General features: G+C 40.0%; 1 long non-coding RNA gene across 1 annotated transcript in view; it reads right to left on the bottom strand.

The window, feature by feature from the left end:
- Positions 1–2159: 2159 nt before the first annotated feature.
- Positions 2160–24906, bottom strand: part of LOC311525042 — a 365087-nt gene continuing 342340 nt past the window's right edge. The window contains exon 6 of the long non-coding RNA XR_014712661.1: positions 2160–2267. This is a non-coding gene — a long non-coding RNA (uncharacterized lncRNA). The remainder of the gene's footprint in view (positions 2268–24906) is intronic.

Below are 24906 nucleotides of genomic sequence, written 5' to 3' on the forward strand. Positions count from 1 at the left end.
TTAGTAAGTGAAAAAAAAATCATTATTTAAAATTTTGCTTCAGAAAAGAATTGAATTATTTTTCAAAATGAATTTTTTGTTTAGATTTTTTCCCATTCATTTACATTGTTTAATTACATGTCTGTAGAAGTAGTAAATACTATTATATATGTAATATTATGTCAGGTCAGGGCATAATGTGACATGACAAGATGTCATTGTGACACAATAGAATAGCTGAAATATTCCATTTTTTATTTTATTTTTCTTTAAAAATTAAGCTTAGCTGCTACTTACTACAGGAGACATTTTGATCGACAAAATAAGATATGATGTATCAATCAAAGATGTGATGTATCCTAAGTAGCAGCTGCCCTTAATGTTTTTTTAATAAAATAAAATATATTTTGACTATTTTAATTGTATTGAATTGACATTAAATTAACATCAAAATAATAAAAATAATGTAAAAATAAAACCTCCATAAAATAAAATAAATTTCAAAACAAAAAATGTATTTTGAAACAAAATTTCAAAATTTTTCTTAAGCAAAATGTTCAAAATGATTTTTTTCCTGGAATTTTCATTCGATGGGAAAATTTGGAAATATTTTGTTTTTGTTCTGATATTAAACTATAACAAATTTCAAAATGTCAACATTTTCTGTGAAACAGAAATTCCAGGTTTCAACCATGTCTAACTGCAGATACTTTCTGCTTGTAATTAGGCTGAAATGATTTGAGCATGACTTTGCTCATGGAATGGAAAACAGCATTGACTAAGTGTTGGAATGGAGAACTGAAAAGTGGCATCTCTTCACAGCTTTGTTACCATGGGTAAGTCACTTCACTTCTCTATATGTCAATTTCTCAATTGGCACAATGAGAATAATACCTCTTCTTGTAAATATGCTTTGAAACACTGGGACGAAATGTGCATTATATCTGCACAGTAATTATAACAATGTTGATACTTTTGGTCCTGACCAGAATCAGAAAGTGCATGTGAAAATGAATAATAATGAAAAAGAAAACTTAATTTAAGTTTTTCAGGCTTTGGAGTTTTCAGTGGAAATTTGGCAGAAGTTCTTAGTTTATCCAGTCTGGTTTTCGAAGCCTTTAATAGATTATTTACTGGTATAACATCTAAGGAACAGATCAGCCTTTCTGTACCATTGCAATATATTAAAGATACCACAACGTTTGGATCCAAAATTCCTAAAATTCTGTGGTGATAAGATCCAGGATATTGGTTCAAGTCCATCTCTGTTCTCACTGTAAAGAGGACTAGATCCTGAGCTGGTATAAATAGATGCATCTGCATTGACTCAGAGACCACTCTCACGACATCCCAGTAAAAGTCTGCTTAAATGAGTAGGCCTTATAGAAACAAAATAACATCAAGGGCAAAACTGGAAACGGCTGCAGAGGAAATTAGGCAAACAAAGAGGCAGAAGAAAGTGTTCTTTACCAATTGTTGAAATACAAGTTATTATCCTGTTTTCTCAAAATAAATATTGCACAAGTATTACTGTTTGGTTGTTAATTGATTGATTGCCTTAATCCACGGCACACAAATAAAAGTGCTGCACAATCCTCTTCACACACAACAGGGATTAAGTTAAAAACCAGTGTTGAACGTTACCCTGATTCTAGCTAACCAACAGCTTTACCTAAGTGTGCTATTATCCATGTTGGAATTAGGCTACCTGGCATATAGGAGGTGTGAACAGATTAAGCACCCACCTTCCCTACTCAGCTTGATTCATGACATCATCTCCTGAGGCAGATTGGTGAGTTATTAATTCCTTCCTTACTAATCATCCGCCATCCTGATAACCTCTGTGCTTTATAGAGGGAGGCCAAAGAGCCATTTGACAAAAGAAGCAATTTGTGTGCAGTGTTAATTGTACTTGGAGCTGGATTGTGGCAATGGGTAGTGACACATCCCCTTAAACACAGGTGTATGTCCTCAGACCGGGCAAGCTACCGGCACATTTCCAGCTTGTTATTCAGCTCGAAACCATATCCTTACTCCCACCTCCAGCTGATGCTCATGCCTAGTCTCTTGGCATCATACACACTCACCCATCTGGTTGGCTGGCACGTAGTCAGAAATTGATCAGACCCTTTCACTAAATTCCATGTGCCAGGCAGCTATGAGTTGCAGATGAGCAGCTTGCATCCCACTTCAGTTCTTCCATCCCGTCTGCAGGAAGTCCCTCCTCTGGGACAATACTGCCACGTCTGTTTATACGGGTCACACTTGTTGTCAGTTGCAGATATGACCTAAATAAAAGGGAGGAACAAGTATAACATGGTAGCATTACTTGGCTTTGCATTGCTTCATGGTCACCCTACGCAGAAGATTCCAGAGGGAAAGGGGGCTTCTTTTAGCATGAATCTCCTGTGATGCTTTCTTTTTCCTGTGAGTTTGGAGGATGAAGATAAGAAGGCCATCAAATTTGAATGTTATGCTAATAAGAACATCTGTGTACTTAAATCAGCACTGAGCAGCTGGTACATTTAAAACCGCCCCCAGCATGTCTAAATACTCTGTAAATACAGAGTCAATATCTCCTGAGATCAATTTATCATTAATAAGTTATAAAAACAGGATTTGATGCATGCTGAAATAAAATTAGTGTGTGTGTGTGTGGGGGACAAACAAAAACCAGCCTGTTCTTAGTGACATGCTTCTTATGTGACCAAACTAGTCAGGGAAAGCAGTTATTATAGCTAAGACGTATTAGGCTATTCTCCAAGTCCTAGCTTGAAATACATTTCCCAGTATATTTTCTCCCAAGATGGGCACATAAGGTCCTGACTGTAATTTATGTAACAACAATTTTCATGATTAAAAAATGCGTATTTAAGACAGTCACTGACATGTTTCAATGAGGAGTGAACCAGAGACTTCAGTAAGCATCTATTTCAATTTTTAGGGTCTATTATTAACTATTAGTGGATATCATTCTGCTTAGAAATTATTGTTCGTGACCATAGAGAATAAATTAAAATGGAGTCATAATGAACTGAGAATGTGCGGTCCATCCTGTCACACACAGATGTAGACGTCAGAGGGAAAATAGGCAAAGCTTTTAATAGAGAGCATAAAATGTTCTGATCTGCTTTTAACTCTTCCACAGTGCTGCTGTGATCATGGCAACCTGACCATCTCAATCCGAATTACAAAGTATCCTGCAAATGAAGGACCAAAGTTTTAGGTCATGATTTCCCAAAACAGACACATCAAGTTAAGCTCTGGAGCCTACTGATTTGAATTAGCACCAAGCCTCCTGCTGCTTCCATTAACTTTACTGGGAGCGGCTGAGTGCTCAGCATTTTGGAATTATTTAGATACCTAAATATGCACTTGTAGTCCTACTTCAAGCAACCATTTTGGAAACGTCTTGGCCATTTTATATCCTATATGCCACATGGCATCAGGATTTGCTGTTTGGCTTTAGCAGCTCACATACCTTAGGACTGACAGAGGGCACACCTACAGAATGATTGCACCATCGTGGCTCTTGGTGTGTGCCAGAAGTCCTTATGCTGGACCAAATACAATCCTAATGTAACTCCATTGGCTTCAGTAGGGTTCCATCAGGGATGATTTTGGCCTGTTATATCAGAGCTTGCTGTCATGGCTTAGGTTTGCACATCATGCGATGCACATGAGATCAGCACCAGAAGTGGCCAAGAAAAAACATTTTTGTTCAAATAAATGCAGTGGTAGAATTGAACACATATGTTCACGAAATTTAACATGATGCCTCCATCAAATGCTTTTCATTATTGGATCAATTGTATCTATTGCTATGCACTCCCATAAGGGGCACAAACGATTACGCTACTGGAGGAGAAGACATGCATGAGGGAAGACCAAGTTCTGCTCTTATTTATACCGTCCTGTGATTCATAGCTGACTTGTTATCCAGCAGAAATGGCCCATCAGGCCAAAGGCCCCTTGACTCCCATGTTCCCTGCTAGTATTCAGGGGCAATATGTACATACAGCAGAGCCTCCTGCACCACTCCAGTCCTTCCCAAGCTGACTTTGGGAAGGGTTGTTGGGGGCACACAGTGAGTCTATTGATCTCCTGAGGCTTGTTGAGGTGCTCACAGTGAGTCCATTAATATTCTTAGCCTCGCATTCCCAGTGCTTCAATAGCTGGTACAGAACTTCTGCAAGGGAGACATAGATGCAGGCTCCCATGGAGGCTCACCGCTAATGCGGGAGCTTCCTGCCTGGTTTTGGGAGTCCTTAGGAACTGTTCTGCAGGATCCAGCTATTCTGTGTCCCCTACTGCAGTGTTTTTCAAAGTGCGGGTCGCTCCGGTCACCACTGCTGACCGGGAAGTTAAAAGTCCCTTCAGCAGTGCTGTCCAGCTACCTCTTCTGACACCGCACTGTGCCCTGGAAATGGCCAGCAGCAGGTCTGGCTTCTAGGCAGGGGGGCCATTGTGCTCTGCATGCTGCCCCGCCCCTAGCACTGGCTCAGCACACCCATTGGCCGGGGACTGTCCATTGTGAGCTGGGGGCAGGGAAGGTGGTGCCTGCGGGTGAGAGATGCGCAGAGCCACTCGCGCACTTCTGCCTAGGAGCCAGACCTGCTGCTGGCTGCTTCCAGGGCACAGCGCAGTGCACGGTGCCAGGACAGGCTGGAAGCCTACCTCAGAACCCCCTGTGTGCCACTGACTAGGAGCTGCCTGAGGTAACCCCATGCCCCAATCTCTTGCCCCAGCCCTGAGCCCCTCCAAACCTGGAGCCCCTTCCTGCACCCCAAGCCCCTCATCCCTAGTCCCACCCCAGAACCTGCACACCTCCAGCCCAGAGCCCTGCCCCCCCACACCCTGACCCCCTGCCCCAGCCATGAGTCCCCCCAAACCTGGAGCCCCCTCCTCCACCCCAAACCTCTCCTTCCCAGCACACCCCAGAGCCCTGATCCCCTCCTGCACTCCAAACCCCTGCCCCAGGCCTGAGCCCCCCCCAAACCCCAAACCCTTCATCCCCAGCCCCACCCCAGAGCCTGCACCCCAAGCCCAGAGCCATGACCCCCTACAGCACCCCATCCCCCTGCCCCAGCCCTGAGCCCCCTCCCACACCTTGAACCCCTCATTCCCAGCCCCACCCCACAGCCCTCACCCCCATATCCTAACCCTCTGGCCCAGCCCTGAGCCCCTTCCACATCCCAAACTCCTCATCCCCGCTCTACTGAGTCAGGGGCATCAACAATTTTCTTCAACTGGGTCCCCAGAAAAAAAGTTTGAAAACCACTGCCCTATTGTCCTGGCCTGACTGTCTTCAGAATTCACTGTCGAGCTCCCCCCTGTGGCAGAAAGGGAGCTGCAAGCCCCTTGGGATTTAGCTCTTTAAGTATATATAAATTCCTTCTCTCACATGTCTAAATAAATCCATCTGTTTATCTTAGGACTGCAAAGGCATCCCATATTACACTAAATACATTGTGAGAACGGCGTGGCTCAAAGAATCTGGTGAGTGGCTGCAACTTATTTTCTCCATTTCTGCATTCTACCCACACCAAAATAATAAATAAAAAGATAGATACTATGCTAAAATAAATAGCTTTTTCTCTTTTGAGCTCAGATAATCTGGTTTGAGCTGGCATCAGGCATTTTTCTTGTTCTTCAACAGTCAGGTTCCCAGAGTCCATAAATTGGTGCTTTCTTTATCAAACATACTTTCTGCGTCTCACCAACTCAAGAAAACTGTATATTTTAGGATCAGTAGCCAAGCTGAGCCAGTGGCATTATGATTGATGCTACGTACGTGGGTAAAATTTACATACTCTTCTATACATTTGTTCCTTCTCCTTCCTCTCTCACTGAAATTCTTTTATCTCACTCCAGTAATTGCTGGCAAGAATCACAAATAGATGTGTAAACCTGATCATCTGGGTTACACTTGCATCATCCCTCTCCATCTTCATACGGTCAAATCTCGAGAGGAGATGAACACCTAACACTCCCATTGGCTTGTAGGTCCTCATCACCTCGTAGGATTTGGTCTCCTGAGACTTCTGTGGTAAGAGAGTTGTAGGACTCTTAGAACTGGACGGAGACAACTATATTTTACAGCTTTGAGTTTTATTTTCTTTTTAAACTACGTGTGGATGGTTTTCATATATAAAAGACACATATATATCATGATTTCTCATTTTCTCCAGTTCCTCCGATTTTGGAACACAAGAACTGATGCATCAGAACAGACCGGTGGCCCATATAATCTGGCATTCTGTGTCCTACTGTGGCCTGTGTAAGAAATTTCAGAGTGAGACCTGGGTCACTTGTGCTGTACTTTACCATGATATTTCATTTCCACTCATTTTCTGATGAATTTGCATGCCTAGTGCAATTTGCATGCCTCAACATATCTTCTGGAGGCACAACATCATTAGGCAGGCAGTATCAAATGGTTGTGCAATTTGTATGATTGACAACTATTCAAACTCACTTAAATTGCCAGAAGTATGTGAAAATCTGAGTGAGACTCTCCACAAGTGATGAGAGAAGCGGGCTCAGGTAGAGTAATTTTCTTTGTGTTAAGATTGGAGTAATTTTCCAAAGAGTGCTGTCCTCTCAGTTGGCATGGCTGGGGAAATGAGCTACATGTTAAGAAGTTTGGTTGGTTGGTTATCTCTTCCCAGGGGCCTAGTTTGGATTATGATTAATTGAAGTTTCTAGACTAATTTGTTGCCTAATATCCTTGTGTAAAATGTAAATGCTGCATTCTACTTAACATGGGGGAAAGGGGAGGGAGGTCAACTTTTTGTAAGCACGAAAATATATTAAATATGCTAATTAACACTACACAGGAGGATTGCCAGTCCTACTTTTTCCTAGCTGCTATTCTCCTCACAGGATACCTTTAGCTAATCTGGTCATTAGTAATAAAAAAGCCTACAAAGCCAGAAGCTAATTCCTACACAGAACCCCCTGTCTATGTTTAACATGATACTGATCCTAAAGTTTCCTAAATGGTACCAAGATTTGAGCCCTGTGACTCCTACTGATGATAAAGGACTGACACCTGGCTGAATTACTGTACATGCTGCTTTGAAAATGGAACAGAATAAAGGGCTGGTTTGAAAAAACATATGCCAGGCACAGTATATAGAGTAGGTAAATGTAGGCAAGATGCTGTGATTCTGTCTTCTATGTTCTGTCCTCTCTTTCTCTGGCAACAAGAGTTCTTTGTTTGCTGGTTTCCATCATCCAAAATAAAAGTCATTTGGATTGAAATTACATGCTTTCCTCTGTGTGCATGAAACATGTTATAAATATGTCCTGGGAAAATATCTAGGATTGGCACTCCTATTCCAAATGCTGTCCCTGTGATTAAACATTCACTGTTCTGTGACCCCTACTAAGGGCCAATAATGTAACTTAGCACTCCAATAGCACTTTGCATCCTCAAAGTGCTTGAGAAATATTAATTTGTTAACCATGCCCCTGAGAGGGGAAAAGGGATGTGTTGTCCCCATTTTGCAGCTTGAGTTAGCTTTAAATGTATAAAATGCACCCAGTGCAACATCTCCATATGCATGGACAATGTGGAAAACAACAATGTGACATTTAAAAACAAAATAACCTTCCCCATAAGATAACACACAAACACACACATCCCTTCTCCCCTGCTTAACAAAGATCAGATAAAAGAGATGGGCTTTGCACTGTGCCCTAAAGATCAACGGACTGCGGCTGAGTCTTTGTGGGGCCCGAAATAAATCTCAGAGTCAAAGTAGGGTGACCTGATGTCCCGATTTTATAGGGACAGTCCTGATATTTGGGGCAGTGTCTTATATAGAAGCCTATTACCCCCCACCCCATGTCCCGATTTTTCACAGTTGCTGTCTGGTCACCCTAAGACAAAGGGCCTCCACTGAGAATGCCTAGCCCTAAATTAACTTTAGAGACTTAGCTCAAGCACATCAGCTGATCTCAGCTGTCATAGTGCTACGTGGAGAGAGAGGTGGCCAAGACAAGCTGTATAGGGCTTTATGGAACAACAGCCTGGAGTAAACCCTGAAGGGAATAGAGTCAGTGCAATTGGAGAACTTCGCAGTACGCAGATCTCACAAAGGAACAAATTCCAAATGTGAAAGCAAGGGCTGCAATAAATAACCTGACTGGGTGAAAAAGAGAAAAAGGAACTTCTGGGTCCCTGGGCATTCAGGAGTAGTTAGAGATCCAGACACACTTCAAAAACTGCAGACCTCTTGGACAAAGGGTGACTAATACAGGAACCAGCCCTGCTATGTCCTCAGGATTCTCTACCCCTGCCAGATGGGGAAACTGAGATGGAGAGATTAAGTGACTTGCTCAAGGACACAAAGGGAGTCACTGTCAGAGCCAGGAATACTGGGTTGCTGGTCCTTTGCGCAGACCAATAGTCCACCACACCTTTTACCCTGGCTAGTAGTGGATGAACTACTAGAGATCTGGAGGTTTGATTTTTAAATACACTCTCACATCGAACTGCTTAACTATGCTGGCCAAGCCTATTGGGTCAGCAAAGCTGAGCTGGATGTTGTGTAAGATCAAGTTTTTTTCAGGTGTTTCCAGTATTCCCTGCTTCTGGTCAGCCTAACAATAGTGTAAGATAAGATTCTCATTAGATATTGTAGTAATTTCATTCAGTCATAGCTGGAGCAACGCAGGGCAGAGCCACAGAGAAATGTAAAACGGTTGAAGTTAAGCATACCTTTGGTGTGAATAGCTGAAAAGGTTGGTTTGCATTCAGTTCTAGTTTGGGCTGATGTTCAGGACTAGGTTTTATTTTACCTGATGCTGTATACCTGCCTCCATAAATGAGGTGTGCAGGGGTTCATAAAGACAGAACCGACCAGGGGCCTAAGGAACCCAAACAGAAACATGGTAACCTGCAAATGCCAATGAAACTAAGGGATAAAAAATGTTCATCACCTCATTGCAATCTAAATAACATGCTCCTTTGACAGGGCAAGATGGCCATAACTCTATAACCAGCTTACTTAGCCGGAAGGGGAAAAGAAAACAATTACTCTTGCTATATATATATTGATTTAATGAGCAGGTCAAGTTACCACTCGCCAAAGGATGTCAGCAAAGGTTAACAAACAAGTAACTCCAGCCAGCCATAGTTCAGAGGGAAAAGCAGCTTTTACCACATGACGCAAATCAAAACTGATGCCTAAAGGACCATCCTGAGCAATACAAAGAAATCCATCAATTGATAAACAGTACTTAATAGCTGAGCTAGACTTTGCATCCTATAGCGACTTGAGTAAGAGACAGGAAGAGCTAAAGGGTTGACACTGACTTATTTACTGAATAACTGCAATAGTATTTCTCAGTGACTCCACTAGAAACAATGGAAACCAAACTACATGATAACTCAGTGTGTTATCTGGTGATAAGGTGATAAATAACTTTGATTTAGCATTGATATTTAAAAGCTATAACATCCAGTTCCAACCAGGACCTTGGCTTGATATACTCATTGACAGACCATTCACTATTAACGGTTTCATTTTTTTCTTGTGGTTTGAAATACAGGAAGTTTTTTAAAAAACCATAGCATTGACAAAAAGCGCAAATCAATTAAGTATGATCAAAACTAACATTATGTACAACATCAGTTCTGACACGATTGACTCCAGCCTCCATTGATCACAAAGAAATAGTTAAGGCTGAATATTTTCTCTCTTATTGCTTCGGAGTTAAAAACATTTGTATTCTCATGATAAACAGTTCACTTTCAATATGAATCTCTGACTTCAGGATTCAGCAGCACCAATTGTAATGTTTATGGACAGATTTTCAAAAGAAGTCAGCACAGTGGGTGCTTGATGGGTGCTGAGCCCTTTTGAAAATCTAGCCTGTGATTTGTAAAGGATCAAACAATTTTTATTTTATTTTTTTTAAAATCTGTTTGATTTGTTTTATTGCAGTAGTATGGTTTTGCTGAAGGACTTGGCGGCTTCAGCTCAAATTCCCAGGCCCGGGTCTTGCATGTGAGAACATACCGGCACGCAGAATGACATTGACTTCAATGGCACTCCATGCAGGCATTGCTGTCCAACCAGTTGAAGGGTTAGGGCCCAAATCTCTTTCTCATGTATTTTCTCCTATGGTCTTGCCTTTACACTGTTCTTGTACCTTTTTAACTGTATCAGTTTGAAACCAGTACATCCCTCTAGAATGGATGCAGTGGTACTGGTATAAGCTATACCGATATAAGGCACTTTTATATCAGCATCACTGCATTCTCACCAGGGGTTGTATAACTATTTTTGGTTAAAAAAACCCAACCAAACAAAAAAAACCCAACAGCCTTGGCTGAAATAGATAAACTGGTACCAAAACAGTCCAAAGTGTTTTCCTTGGGCAGATGCATTACATAAGGATGAGCAGAAACATTCCAGAGTTTTAAATACCTTCAGTAAAAACTACTTCCTCTACTGGTTAACCAGGTTTTTATTTCTGATTTCATAAAGCTGCTAGTTCGCAAGTTGCCTATAAAATTTTTCAGGAAAAACTGGGTGGACAAGACCCGATTTATATTAAAAAAAATAAAAATCCCTTAAAAAAAAAAGAAAATACACCTTTCAGGACTTTCTTTTTGTATAATAAAGTGAAAAATGGCAAAAGGCTATGTGAATAGAGCACTAGACTGGGTCTAAGGAGCTCTGTTTCCTATTTCCAGCTCCTTAGTGCCCCCTCTGTGCCTCTGTTTTCCTATCTGTAAAAGGAGGAGAAAGTTACTCACCTCCTTGGTAAATGCTTTGAGATCTAGACTTGAAAAATGCTCTATAAGAGTCAGGAATTATTTATTAATTATTATTATTATTTTACAGGCCACTTTTAAAAACAATTCTGTAGATTAGGGAACTGGAAATGTCAATGCAATGCTCTCACTAGAAATCTATAGATACAGTAGAATACACATATGCAACATAGCTATGGCAAGGTGTGAGTGACCCAGATCAGACGCTGTAAGTCCACTAATTCCCTCGCTCTGGACTCTTCTCATTGGTTTTTCCATGGAAGGGATAATTCCCACATCCCACTCTACTTCTAACTTCTATCTGAGATGGGGCTTTAATTTCCCTGCTGCATTACTTCCAATTTTGTGTTCCAATCCAGTGCTTTTCTGATCCTGGAATCCTCTCTGTCTTGCTCATTTTGCACTCTGTCTAGTGCTCTTCCCTGCCATTTCCCCTCCTGGTCCCTGTGTCTTTTTTTTTTTTCTTTTTGTTTTTTTGAGCTGTTTCAGCTTATGCAACTGCCTTTTTATTTCTAGCCTGCAGGCAGTGAGGGGTAAGCTGCATATCTGCAGGTGCCTTAGGAATGCATATTCTGGCACTTACAGCTAGTTTTATTTTATTGGATCATTTATGTAATCTTAACAACAACAAATACATGCTTGTTACAAGCTTTTGGTGTAATGATACAGCAGCGTTTTTCTTCCCATATATACAAATATATAACTTTGAAAGAAAATGGTCTGTTTGGAATTTTATCTCATGCCCTTTAATCAATGAATTTTTTGATATTCTGAAGCGGTCTGTTTAAAAAGTGCTTGGAAGGTCTGATGGCTGTCTTTATCCTAAGATTCATCTTCAAATGGCTTGGTTGCCCCTAGTGTTTTCACATAGAAATAAGTCAGAGTGATTCAGTTAATAAAAGAAATACCCTGTCTTCCTTTGCAATCTGTAAAGAGAATAGACTACGTGATTACGAGAAGCTTTCATTTGGCTCCCTTTCCTTGCGTACTGGATTGACAATACTTTCATTATGACGGGCCTTTAGAAAAAAATCAGACACTATCTTCTGACTCATTCGCTCCTAGTCAGATGCTATTTCAAGTTGCATTCATTTCAGCACTAATAAAAAAAATTCACTTAAGAATTATATCCTTCTTTTTAAGTTGGAGGGGGTTTTGATTAATGTCCTGATTTTATGTGGCCTGCTTAATTATTGACTGCTAGATTGTCAGTCAGTCCTATACTGTCCTGCAGAAGAGCAGGGGGGTTTAAGCCCTGCCCCCATTCTCTTCCTTCCCCACAACCCTGTAAGGCTCCACAGGACAGGGTGTGTACATGTAGGGAAAACTGAGAGGATAGGAAAGGAGAGATTGGGGAAAAGGTGGCTCTGTGGCTCCTTCCCCTCCTCCTGCACTGATCAGTGGAACTGGCTGGCCACAGAGAGGAGCACACACGGTGCTCTTTCAAAGGCACAATGCCTCCTAGAGCTCCACTTGGGGCAGCAAAGCTCCACATTGCCCCCAACCAAGGCTCGTGCTTTATGGGCACAATCAGGCCCAGGTTGTATCGCTCATACTTCAGATGTGAGCTGCAGCAGCTATTTTTACACGCATATTTTTCCAGTACAAAGTACATGCTTTGTCTTTATTTTACTCCTAAGTCAGCCCAACATCGCTAGGAATAAACAATCCATGGTGCTAATATGTTCTTCTCAGCAAAAAGTCATTGAGCCAAAGGAACTGTGGCTTGACTGGAACAAGGAACACCTTTTCTAACTTATGTCCTGACCCTGCACCCTGATGTTCAATGGGATTTTTGCTGTTGACATCAGTAGAAGCAGGATCTGGACCTTTGAGCATTTTCTTCCACTCAACCTTTTCTACCTAGCACTTTACACACTTATGTCCATATTGTGGGTGTTTAAATTGTCTGCCTTGGTTTCTAAGGTATGTGTGTTCCACCCTAGCAGCTATTCCTTCCTGAGGCCCCTGCTCCAATTTAAATACATAGACTGGGATTTTCAAAGTTGCCTAATTGAGTTGCCTCAATTCCCAAATCCCAGACATAATATCTGAGGGCCCCATCCTGAAAAGTGCTTTGTTCTTTTTCAGCAGTCTCATCTTCAGAAGGCACCTCAGAGTAAAAGGAATCTGCATTCCAGTGTTTATGTGCTTAATGTACTTTTTCTTACCAAAGTTTTCTAGATGGCCATGGGATATGGCTGGAAAGTGAGGATATTTTGGTTGTGTGTTGTTCTAGTTCCAATCTTCCTGGAGGGAGATGATGACTATGTAGGAATATGTTCCTGTATCTCTTCCAGGGCTGGTGACGTCAAAATAATGAAAAAAGCTTTACAGCACTGGGTGACTGAATGACAAATAGCATCAGCCTGTTTTTCAGCAAACTGTCTGTCAGAGTTCCCTCCCCACTCTGAACTCTAGGGTACAGACATGGGGACCCACATGAAAGACCCCCTGAGCTTATTTCTACCAGCTTAGGTTAAAAACTCCCCAAGGCACAAATTCTCCCTTGTACCTTGGATTAGGTAATGCTGCCACCACCAAGTGATTTAGACAAACTCAGGGAAAGGACCACTTGGAGTTCCTACTCCCCCCTATTATCCCCCCCAAGTCCCCACACCCCCTTTCCTGGGGAGGCTTGAGAATAAACAAGATAAGCACCGGCCAACCTTGGGGTTTTTAGGACACAAAAAAAACCCCAATCAGATTCTAAAAGAAACCGAACTTTATTATAAAAAAAAAAAGGTAAAAGAAGCACCTCTGTAAAATTAGAATAGAAGATAATCTTACAGGGCAATCAGATTCAAAAACACAGAGGATTTCCCTCTGGGCCAAACTTCAAAGTTACAAAAAGAAAACCAGGAATACACCTTCCTCTCAGTACAGAGAAAAACACAAGTCAAAACAAAAATAAGCTAACGCATTCCCTTTTACCATTCCCCATTACTAATTCTAATGGAGTTGGATTGCTTGCTTCCTTGATCTGTGTCCGGCAAGCACACAGAACAGACAGACCAAAATCTCCTGCCTGACCCAGATTTGAAAGTATCTTGTCCTCGTATTGGTCCTTTTGGTCAGGTGCCAGCCAGGTTACCTGAGCTTCTTAACCCTTTACAGGTAAAAGGATTTTGTGCCTCTGGCCGGGAGGGATTTTATAGTACCGTATACAGGAAGGCTGTTACCCTTCCCTTTATATTTATGACACTGTCAATGGGCAAATGTGCACGTGCAACCCAATGGCTTTTGCATGTGCATGTGTCTAAAAGGGCACCTACAAGGCAGGTGCAAACTCCCAATGAACCTGGAAAAATGCCAGGAATATGCCCGCACCCGTACTGATATATTAAATTGAGACTAACATTTATTATCTCTCTGGCTTAGCTAAAACTGCATTATGTAATAACATTTCATGTATGCATTTACTTATTCACAAAATATCCTATCCGACAGTCAGTGCTCAGGACAATAATTCTGCATCCCTTAAAAAAACTCAATAGATCAAAATGATCAAAAAAGGACCTCTCAACCATCTAAAATGAAATTCTTCCCATTATACAAGTAGCATTGGCCACCTCAGAGCCCGACCTCACAGATTATTTCCACCGGGAATACAGCACAGCTGTGTCTGAATTTACCCTGTATCCTTCAAATCCTCTTCTGGAATGTTTCTCACTAGCATGTGTCAGGGCGAGTCTTCTTAGGTTCCAAGTGGGAGCCTGGAAGGTAGAAACTCCTGCCTACAGGTTTTCTGATGTGCAGCTAGAATCTGGTTCGTTGCTTGTATCCTAGACGGAAATGGGTAACAAGGACCAAACTTGGCAGTCCACAGGAGTTTTGCCTGAGTAAGGGTTGCAAGATCTGGCCCTAATAATGTAAAATAAACAGACAACATTATTTTAGGTTTTAAAAGGGATATTAGCAAAGAAAATCTGGTTTGGATAATCCCCACCAATTTTACTGGTAACTTTACTGCTGTCATTTTAATTGATTTTAGTAGATTTTGTCCAAATGCTTTAAACCGAAGGACTTATTTGCATGATGCCTGAGAGGAAATGTTTCTGGACTGAACTATTGACCATTTAGTTATAGTTTGCACTCCATGATTGTCAGTTTTGACTCTGAACACAAATACCAGATGACAGTCATCGCCTGCAATTGTACGGATGAGGTCAGGGCTCGTGACAAAGAATGTGCAGAGGGAACAAAACCATTACATATGTAAATAAGAGCGAGCCACTAACCTGCTTTAATTTATCTGCTGCAGCTAAATGCAGTACAGGCTGCAAAGCAAGATAATGCTCCCTGTTCTAGTGGAGATAGTGCCGAGTAGCATCTTGTCCTTTCTTGGAGAAGAACAATGATTACGAAGAACAAAACCCCTCCTGTAATTTGTTTGAAGAATTTTTGGTAAAACTGCTTCAAAGGATGTCTCTAGAGGCAAACAAAAATGGTACTTTCCCAGCTGTGCTGCAGTTTGGAGAGATGATGACCCCCCCCCACCCCCCGCTTCCTTATGGCCCTTGTTATTTACCACGGCACAGATTGTATTTCTCACAGGTCAATGGTGTGGGAACTGCTGTTTAGTTTGGGTATCAGAAGTGAATGTGGCTCAAGGAAAGAACAATTGCCATCTCTCTTTGTGCTAATGGTACAATTACTATGAGATAGAAATAAATTAAAAAGGCTGTAACTGGAACCCGACAGATCAACGTGCGGGAAGGTTTCAAGAACAGCTATGTTTACCTGTATCTCTGTATGCTTCTTGTCCTTTGAATTACTCCCTCCTCTCTAATGTTATGATCTCAGTACTCAGCAATGAGCTACTTTGGACAGGCTGATCTAAGGACAGCAACTGATGGAGGAAAGAATCATAAGAGGAAAGCGGGCAATTCCATCAGATGATCTAGTGCAGGGGGGTCCTAACTCTCTGGCCAGATCTGACAGGATTGATGTATTCATCTGACCCTTCTGTGACTTATTCAGCTTCTACAGACTGGCCTTTAAAAGAAAACCCTAATATCAAGATTTTGGAAATGGGGGCCTAGCGTTGAATTAACTAACTGCTAATTCTACCAGCTGAGGATCTGGCCCAATGGGAGCTGCTGAGAGCTCTGCAGTTTTGAAAATGAGACAACATATTTTAGGTGCCTAAGTATGGATTTAAGAGACTAACTTTAGGCATCCATTCCCCTTCCCCTCACACACACGAACAAAAGAGTTTGCTGAATAATGCAGAAATCAAAGTGCCTATCCAGAAGATATTCCATTTAACCCCAAATGGATTTCTGAACTCAATAATCCAGACGTTGACATTTAGATGCACCTCTTTTGTTACAAACACTTTTATTTATATAAAAAAACCCAAACCAAAAGCAAGTGTTTTTCTGTTCCATAACAAAATTTTTTATAGTTTTTATAGTTCCGAAACCAGAATTTTCAAAAAATGCTGGAGAGAGTTTGGCACACATCTCACAATCAAATGCTCCTGAAAACCTCAGCCCTGACCCTTATTATACTGATGTGAACTATCCAAAACTTGAGTTATTGCAGCACTGTCTTAACTTGCAAAGTAATTAAAGATAGGTAAGACAAAATGGAAAGTTAATATCAAAACCAAGTTATGACATTTTAAAGTACATAATTTTTCCTATTATGCACACAATGTGTGTAATAGTGAGTGCAAATCAGGCAATTCTGCACACAGATGACCAAAGACACACAGTTACATGCAGTGTAGTTGTAGCCGTCAGTCCTAGGATCTTAAAGGGAGGTAATATCTTTCAAAAGTTTGTCTCCCTTACCAAGAGAAGTTGGTCCAATAGGACAGTGGTTCTCAACTAGGGATCCGGGACCTCCTGGGGGGCCGTGAGCAGGTTTCAGGGGGGCTGCCAAACAGGGCCAGCATTAGACTTGCTGGGGTCCAGGGTAGAAAGCTGAAGCCCCACTGCATTGGGCTGAAGCCCAGGGCCCTGAGCCCTGCCACCCGGAGATGAAGCCAAAACCTGAGCAATGTAGCTTCACGGGGGCCCCTGTGGCATGAGGCCCCAGGCAATTGCCTGGCATGCTACCCCCTAATGCTGGCCCTGACTTTTATATATAGAAAACCAGTTAATTGTGGCACAGTGGGTCGTGGAGTTTTTATAGCATGTTGGGAGGGCCTCAGAAAGAAAGATGTTGAGAACCCCTGCAATAGGAGATACTGCCTCACCCAAATAAACATAGGGCAGAAATATCCCTAGTTCTAAAAGTGCCCCACATCATTTTCCCCCAGTGATGCTGAATGAATGCATGATGAACTTTGCCCTCTTCATACCCTTGACCTTTTTGAAAATCTCCCCAATACAATCTAGTGAATGAATTGGCGGATCAAAAAGAGTTTGAAGCTTTAACTTCGTATCGCTAGCCCATGGAAAATAATTAAACATACAATTGGGTCTTTTTGCACAATGAGTTTGGCACCTTGGTCGAATGATTAACAGGCAGGACTGCGAGTCAGAAGATTTGGGAATTAAAGCAATCTCTGCCACTTACCATGTGAATTTGGGCAACTCCTGTCAGCAGTCTCTGCCTTAGTTTCCCTGTGCATAAAGTTGGGCTAATCATACTCACCTACCTCTGTTAGTAACAGTCAGGCTTAATTTATTAACATTTGTAAAACACTGAGATTCTCAGATTGAAGGTACAATGTAGTATCAGCAAACAGTGCATTCTCAACACATGCAAACTAATATGTGTATACTAGATAAACTGCAAAATATTAAGGTATACTCATTCTAAGCACTGAATTTTATATTTGACACTGCAACATCTTGACTCAATTCTCTGATAAATTAACTAATTGCATAATTGCAGTTCTCTAGATTTTCTTGTTCTTTCATTTCTCTCCTTCTAAGTGCTTGGTAGCTGAAAGGTTTAAAGAAAATTATCCATAAAAAATTAGATACCACTCTGGACCCAAACAGGTCAGGGCAGGGTCAGGGCTGGAATAGAACCTATAGCTTCAGCCCATTACAGGGCTGTATATTAGGAAGAAACAAAGGACTCACCCAGTTTCTTCTGATGGCTACAAGTCCAGAGTTCACAGACATTGAATTCAAAAGATCACCAAAGACATAAAAGACATACTGCTTTGTAAAGTCATTTCCACCAATGTTATATGGCACTGTCATTCCATTTTTGTAGTGCAGAATGTACTTTGTATTCCAGGAGCAACAGCAATGACACTGACAGCAGCAGAAACAGTTCAAACTGTGCAGTTAAGCTCATTTAGGCCATTTAAACTTACATTTCTAATGGCCCTTCACTACTTTCAGTTTCTTTTCTTCCTTTGGGTTTTTTTCTCCCCTCTACAGTTGACTACATTTTGAAACTGTTAAATTATACTCAGTAACCCAAGAATAATTGAGGGCAACAGGTAACAGCTTATTACCATAGGAATGTGGATACTGTGGGTAGCACTGATTATAATTCAGAAACATTTCAAGCAGTGCATTGGGTTGTGTCACTTAATGCTGAAATGGATAGCTCAGTCTTCAGAAAACAGAAAAGGAGGTACAGCCATTTTTCTTCTTCTTTCACTTCTGTGCAAGCTAATTATTTTTATTCACTCATAACAGAGCTAAATATAACCTGAAATACACTGGTTGTTTTATCTAATTCCAACCTTCTTCTGATTCAGCTTCTATGCCAGCAGGTGCTAAACGTTTAAATTATTGATAGGTTGTCAGTCTCATACAGAGATGAGTTTTCCATACCATCTCAGTTTTTTCTTTGAGAAGGTACTGCCACTCTTAATTGAAAAGAAAATCTATACATTATAAAAATGAAAAAAAAAACATTCTGCTCTAAAAAATAAATAGTATGAAACAGATAGAATGTCTTATCCTTTCTGATGCCATATTAAACAGACTGACACAAGCAAACTTAAGAACATAGTAAGTTAATTTATTCATCAGAATGAGAACAGCCATCAAATTAAAAAAAACTCTTAAACTAAGAGATTGCAAGTGTAACGGCAAACCTGGAATGACAATGAAGTGCCCATAAGGTATTGCTGAAATATCTAATATATTGCAGTGTTTTCTGTCTTTCCCATCCTGGCTACTGAAATTAGAAAGGAAATGTATTCAGAAGTGTTGGATTCTAATCCAATCGAAACCAACTCATCACTGAATCTTAGTATATTCAAACTTTTGAAACAATATGTAACCGGAGGAGTTCTTCATGTATTAGAACCTACTGTGTGAGCTGAGAGGGCCCAGTGCTTCACAGGTTTAATAACAGGAATTATAAAGCATATGGATTGTTCAGAAGAACATCCAATAGACTGTTTCATAATAACTGTATATATAAACTTTAGTTCCAATTTTTCATTTTTTTCAATTTTTCATTTTGTCAATTTTTCATCAACATGGTATCTGGTATTTGGTATCTACAAAATTAGGCCTGGATCCTGCAAATAAATATGCCTGCCCTTAAATTTACTCATAATGGTAGCTCCAATAAATTCAAGGAGGCTACTCATGTGCTTAAAATCGAGCACATATATAAGTATTTCCAGGTTAGGGGCTTTACATACCTGATCAAAGAGTGTGAAGAGATGTATTCTCCATCTCTCTCTTCTACATACTCATACTGTGGTGATGGATAGCATTGCAAGAAGATTAGATAAATAGATAGATCTATACCAACTGAGCATGCTTGTTTTTCTTTGTTTTAAAAATATATAAAATCTCTGAATAGTCTGATTACAGTGTGTGTGAGTAATTTATAAACTAATTTTGAAAAGCAGGGACTGGGGGTTATAATAATCAGAAATCAAAAGTAATTAGAAGTTTCTGATGGTGTTACATGTAAGCAAAACAATGTTTTAAAATGTGAAACAGTCTTGCCCAGATTATCTGCATTGCATCTCCTCTAATGGTAAAAGGGATTTGACGGGAATCACTTCACACTTGTTAAGGTCCAAATTCTGATCGAACTTGCCACAGTGTAAATCAGGTATAGCCACAGTGAAGTCAGTGGTGCTATGCTGATACAAAACCAGCCTACATGAGAGCAGAATCAATCATGATATGAACAGTAATGGCCACAAATAGAACTCTAAGGGCACGTCTACACAGCCTGCAGCAGTGAGCATGTCAGCAGATTCAGGCTTGCTCTATCGTGCTAAAAACCAGCTGTGCAGACACTGAGGCTTGGGTTGGAGCTTGGGCTCTGAAGCCTTGGGAGTGGGGTGGGCTTCAGAGCCACTGGTCCAACCCAAGTTCCAACTTCATGTCACTGTCTACACAGCTATTTTCAGTACAGTAGCATGAGCCCAAGTCTATCGACCTGGGATGGGAGGCTTGCTACTGCAGGCTGTGTAGCCATACCCATAAGAAACAAATATAGGAACAAATGCCCAGCCCAGCCTTAACCGGGCTTCATGGAAAAGGGCTCAATCCTGCAAACACTTAGTCACATGACTAACACTCTCTGTGTGGCTACTCCCATTGCAGTAAGTGTTTGCCAGATCAGGCATATAGAATTTAGTATGGAGTGAACCCCCTCAGGTTCAATAGGAATGTAATAGAAGTCTAAAGAATTTAATCTAAATACTTATAGACTGCAGTAGAAAATGATCTCCTTCCAGAGATTTCTTTGAACCATCATATGGAATTCTATAGCAGGAATATAATCTTATAATAAACTGTATTTGGCGAATCAATAAAATCTACAGAAAATCTGTCATCTTCTATTAAGTTCCACAGAACTTTTCCAAAAGTGTGCAAACAGTGAGTTTGTAAATGGAGATCAGCTTTTTAGATGCATTATGTTTTAATGCAAATGCCCTTCCGAATAAAAAATGGTGGGAAACAAAAATAGATTTTCTGTCGTAGATGGAATTGTTTTTTAAACTGAATGAATTCCAAACTTTTTCATGAAGCATCATCTGCTTTTTAACTATATATTATGGACATCAGTGAGGCTCAGTGAAAATCAATAGAGTTTGTCAATGAGTAAAATATTAAAACTAATTATCTGACCTATTTCTTATTTAGCTATTGATTCCTTTATTTTTTCCCCACAACAAACATCAACTTCCTGCAGCAACCTATACTGTAGTTAAAAGATCTTGTACCCACTGCCCCATAGTCCAAGTTATTGGACTGGGCTAGGATTCAAGCTAAATGCTTCAGATTAATTTGCCTAGGGTAAAATCTGCTATGTGCTTCTATTTTTCAAATTGGTTTGCTTTTGTTTTTAAACCAATAGGAGCTTTGTTTTGAATATGTGATGTACTGTATGATTCTAAGTAATCTCAACAATCAGGTACTAGTCAAATTGAGCACCCAAAATTAGATTAAATTTTTGGCCTTAATCTCTGTGTGTCTCCATTCCCCATCTGAAAAATGGGGCTAATAATATCTCCTCATCTCACTGGGGTATTGTGAAAATAAATTCACTGATGTTTGTGAAGCACTCGGATATTATACTGATGAATGCCATAGAAAAGCCCATGAGGAAATTAAAAATTCTGAATTCTAGTCAGGGTTTGAGTAGTGAGCTGTAACTAAGGCATGGGAGTCACATTGGACAATGAGGATTAAAAAATATTCAGTATCTGTTCATTAACTGAGCACCATTCATTCTGTCCACTGAAAAAGGCAGGGGTCCTGTGGAAAAAATAATATGTAATTAAAGCCAGCATCATAATATTAAACCCAGCATCATAAGTCATATGCACAAGGGGGCCTAATTAAGGTTGCACAGGCAAACTTACCTCTGGCATTTCCTAACTTTTGAGTGTTTAGTTTTACAACTCTAGTGTTAAATACACACACACCGTCCAACCAAAAACACCGAAACCACAAATAACCCCTCCCACCCAACGCTCTCTTTTATTCAGTTTGAATCCATCCCAGCTTTAGCTGGATGACCAGAGTCTGGAACATATAGGCATTTCATATCTTCCTTTTTGCTTTCTGACAAAAAAAATCTATAAATATATCCAAGAGTTTTTCAGGACAAATGTTTCAGTGATCTTTCTCCTAAATAAAAAATAATTTGTACCAATATCTGATGTGTTATTACACAATAAAAATATACTGTGAACAGGTGAAAGTGTTTAGTAAATCAGCACAAATCAATTTCAGATTCAATCTCCTAAAGGTTATTACAAATAAACTAGGGGTTGTTTTAAAGAAAGTAAAATACATTGATGCTAAAGGCCAAAATCTATTTTTATTTACACTGGTGTAAGTCTGGATAACTCTAAGCTTCCGCTGAGTTATGTGGATATAAATCTGTGTAACTGAGACCAGAATTTTGCCCTCACTGTGCTTTTACATGACTTTTAAGCACTGTGGTTATTTTTTTTAAATCAATTGAAGCAAGGCACCATGGACAGTTCCAAAATCTCCCAGCTCCATGGACAGCAGCTTTAGATCTTATTTAGAACCATTTATTACGCCCTTTTAAAAGTTTTGTCTGCCTTTTTTTATTACATTAGAAATACCATACCCTAACTTCCCTATTTCAGCTAGAGGATGTTGCAAGTGTTTGGAAGACTAGAAAAGTGATGTCACAGAAGGCCAAAATAGGAGCTATAGATCTCCGTCTTCAAATGACTAGTGAGAGTGTTTGGATTCTAAGGGCACAAAAAGTTTTTTCCAATGTATGTCATCTTGAAACCAAGATATCTACAGATGAAAGATGGTTTATTGGTTAGAGCACTGTTTGGGAGTTAGTGATTTAATGCCCTGATCAACCACAGACCTCCTGTTTGACTTTGGGCAAGTCTCTGTTTCCCATCTGTAAGAAATGGGGATATTACTACTTTGCCACTTTACAGGGTTGTTGTGAAGATAAATACAGTAAAGACTGTGAGATGCTCAGATACTATGGTAACGATATGAGTACCTTTGATAGATAGTGTAGTTTTAGGCCCTTTTGAAAATTTTACTCTAAGTGACTTAGGTGTCTACGTCCCATTTTCAAAAGTGACTTAGGCACCTAGGGCCAGATTTTTAAAACACAGACATTTATGAAAATTCTATCCCTTAGACTCAATAGCTCTTCCACCTTAAGTGTCTCCAACAAGGTCTTCCAAACATTGGCAGTGTCAAATAACCTATCTAGCAAGTATTCAGAGATTCTATAACTCTTGCTAATTCCTCTTCTTCCTTCAGATCCTTTTCACCTCCAATATCATAAGCCCCCTCTCCAAGCAGCAGGTCATGAAGCCTCAAAATGCCTATTTCACTGAATATCAATATTTTAATTAAACTGGTGCCTTGACACTCAAAATGTCTATCATGTTGGACATCATTCTGTTAATTAAAAACCTGAAGGAGACTCATCACAGAGTCAGACAATGTCAGCTAGTTCTTTCAAAGCACCATTGTGAGAGTAAAGAGCAACACTGCAAGCTTCCATCATCTGGTTGCCAGCAGTTATCATGAAACTCAGCTCTGGAGTTTATTGCAGCTAAGCAGTGACTTGAAAAATTAGCTGCATTAAAATACATAACCTTTATCATTTAATTGCAGTCCATTAAATAAGCAGACTTATCTGAGTTCAGATTCTGTGTGTCCATTCTATTATGGATGAAGCAGAATTGCAGGAGACAGTCATTACGAAGTTTTGTCTATTATATCCCCTCACACAGCATGATGAAATGTTTTTGTGTGTGTGTTTTCCACTAGCAGAGGGTTAGACATATTTAGTGCCATTCCCTCCCCCCCCCCCACAAAAATACTGTTTTATTGAAACCACCATTTTAAAATGAAAATGTCCATTTGGATGAAAACCTTAGTTTTCCCATGGGAAATTTCAAATCAAAAATTTTCATTTGAAATTGACTTTTTGAAATAAAAACAAAACATTTTGTTTTCTTTCAATTTTAAATGTCATTTAATTTAAGATAGGGTTCAAAATACAACTTAACATGACATTTTAAGTTGAAATGACCATCTGACATTAATCAGATCTTTTAGATTAAACTTAAAATGTCATTTCATTTTTTCTTAAAAGGTGAAATGAAATAACATTTTAAGTCAAAACAAAACCAAAACATTCATTTTGAATCAGGTCAGAATGGTTCACTGGGAAATTGAAGTTTTTCAACTGTCCAAATAGTTTTTGTTCAAAAATTCTCATGGATTTTTTTTTCCCCAATCAGCACTCCTGAGTGCTAACTCACATAGGAAGAATGTATTACATTTGTATGCAGGTTAATAGTACAATGAAATCTCATGTGTGCTTGCATGAGTGTGTATAATACGATCCTCTACTGGATGAAGAGTGAACTGCTGAACTGTGTATTCTAACTGGTCAAGAAGTGGGGGGAAAAATAAACACTTTGCTGATTTATTTTCCTTTTTTATCATCATAAAATTTTGACAAAAGTTTTCCTTGAAATCTCAAAGTTCATAAGATTTTGATTTGCTCTAGATCAGGAGTTCATGAAGTTATTATGTGGGGGGTCGTGAGCTGTCAGCCTCCACCCCCAAACCCCGCTTTGCCTCCAGCATTTATAATAGTGTTAAATATAAAAAAGTGTTTTTAATGTGTAAGGGGGGGTCACACACATAGGCTTGCTGTGTGAAAAGGGTCACCAATACAAAAGTTTGAGAACTGCTGCTCTAGATATAGGCCCAATACCGTAAATAGCTAATGGAAATTTTTCGTTAGCTCGGGTATTAGGGGCCTGTAGTCTTGAAGCACGTGCATCTGTGCTCTATCCCTTCTGTCACCATGAAACGCTGAATGGCCACAGTGTCTGTGAAGTACAAAGTAGAGACAGATTTATTACGCTAACGCTATTTAGAACTACAGAGATTAAATCTTTTTGAAATTAACCTCTGAGACTTGTCTACCTCAAATGAGTCCTAATCAGAGATGGGCCAGAAGCATGAAGTTCACCCATATGTCACAAGAATATATGTCACTGCCACATGAGTAGCACACATTCTATTATAGATTGGACTTACATATGGATTAATATTAAAATGCCCCTTCTGTATAATAAAGAGTACACATGTGTGTATGGGGCATATTACACATAAGAAACACACATGTGTTTCCTCTCCACAGGTCTAGGTCCAATTGTCATCTGCACCTCTCTAATGTGCAATGAGGTTGGATTCAGT

Source organism: Lepidochelys olivacea, assembly GCF_965140295.1.
Source record: "Lepidochelys olivacea isolate rLepOli2 genome assembly, chromosome: 8".
Taxonomy (NCBI): Eukaryota; Metazoa; Chordata; order Testudines; family Cheloniidae; genus Lepidochelys; species Lepidochelys olivacea.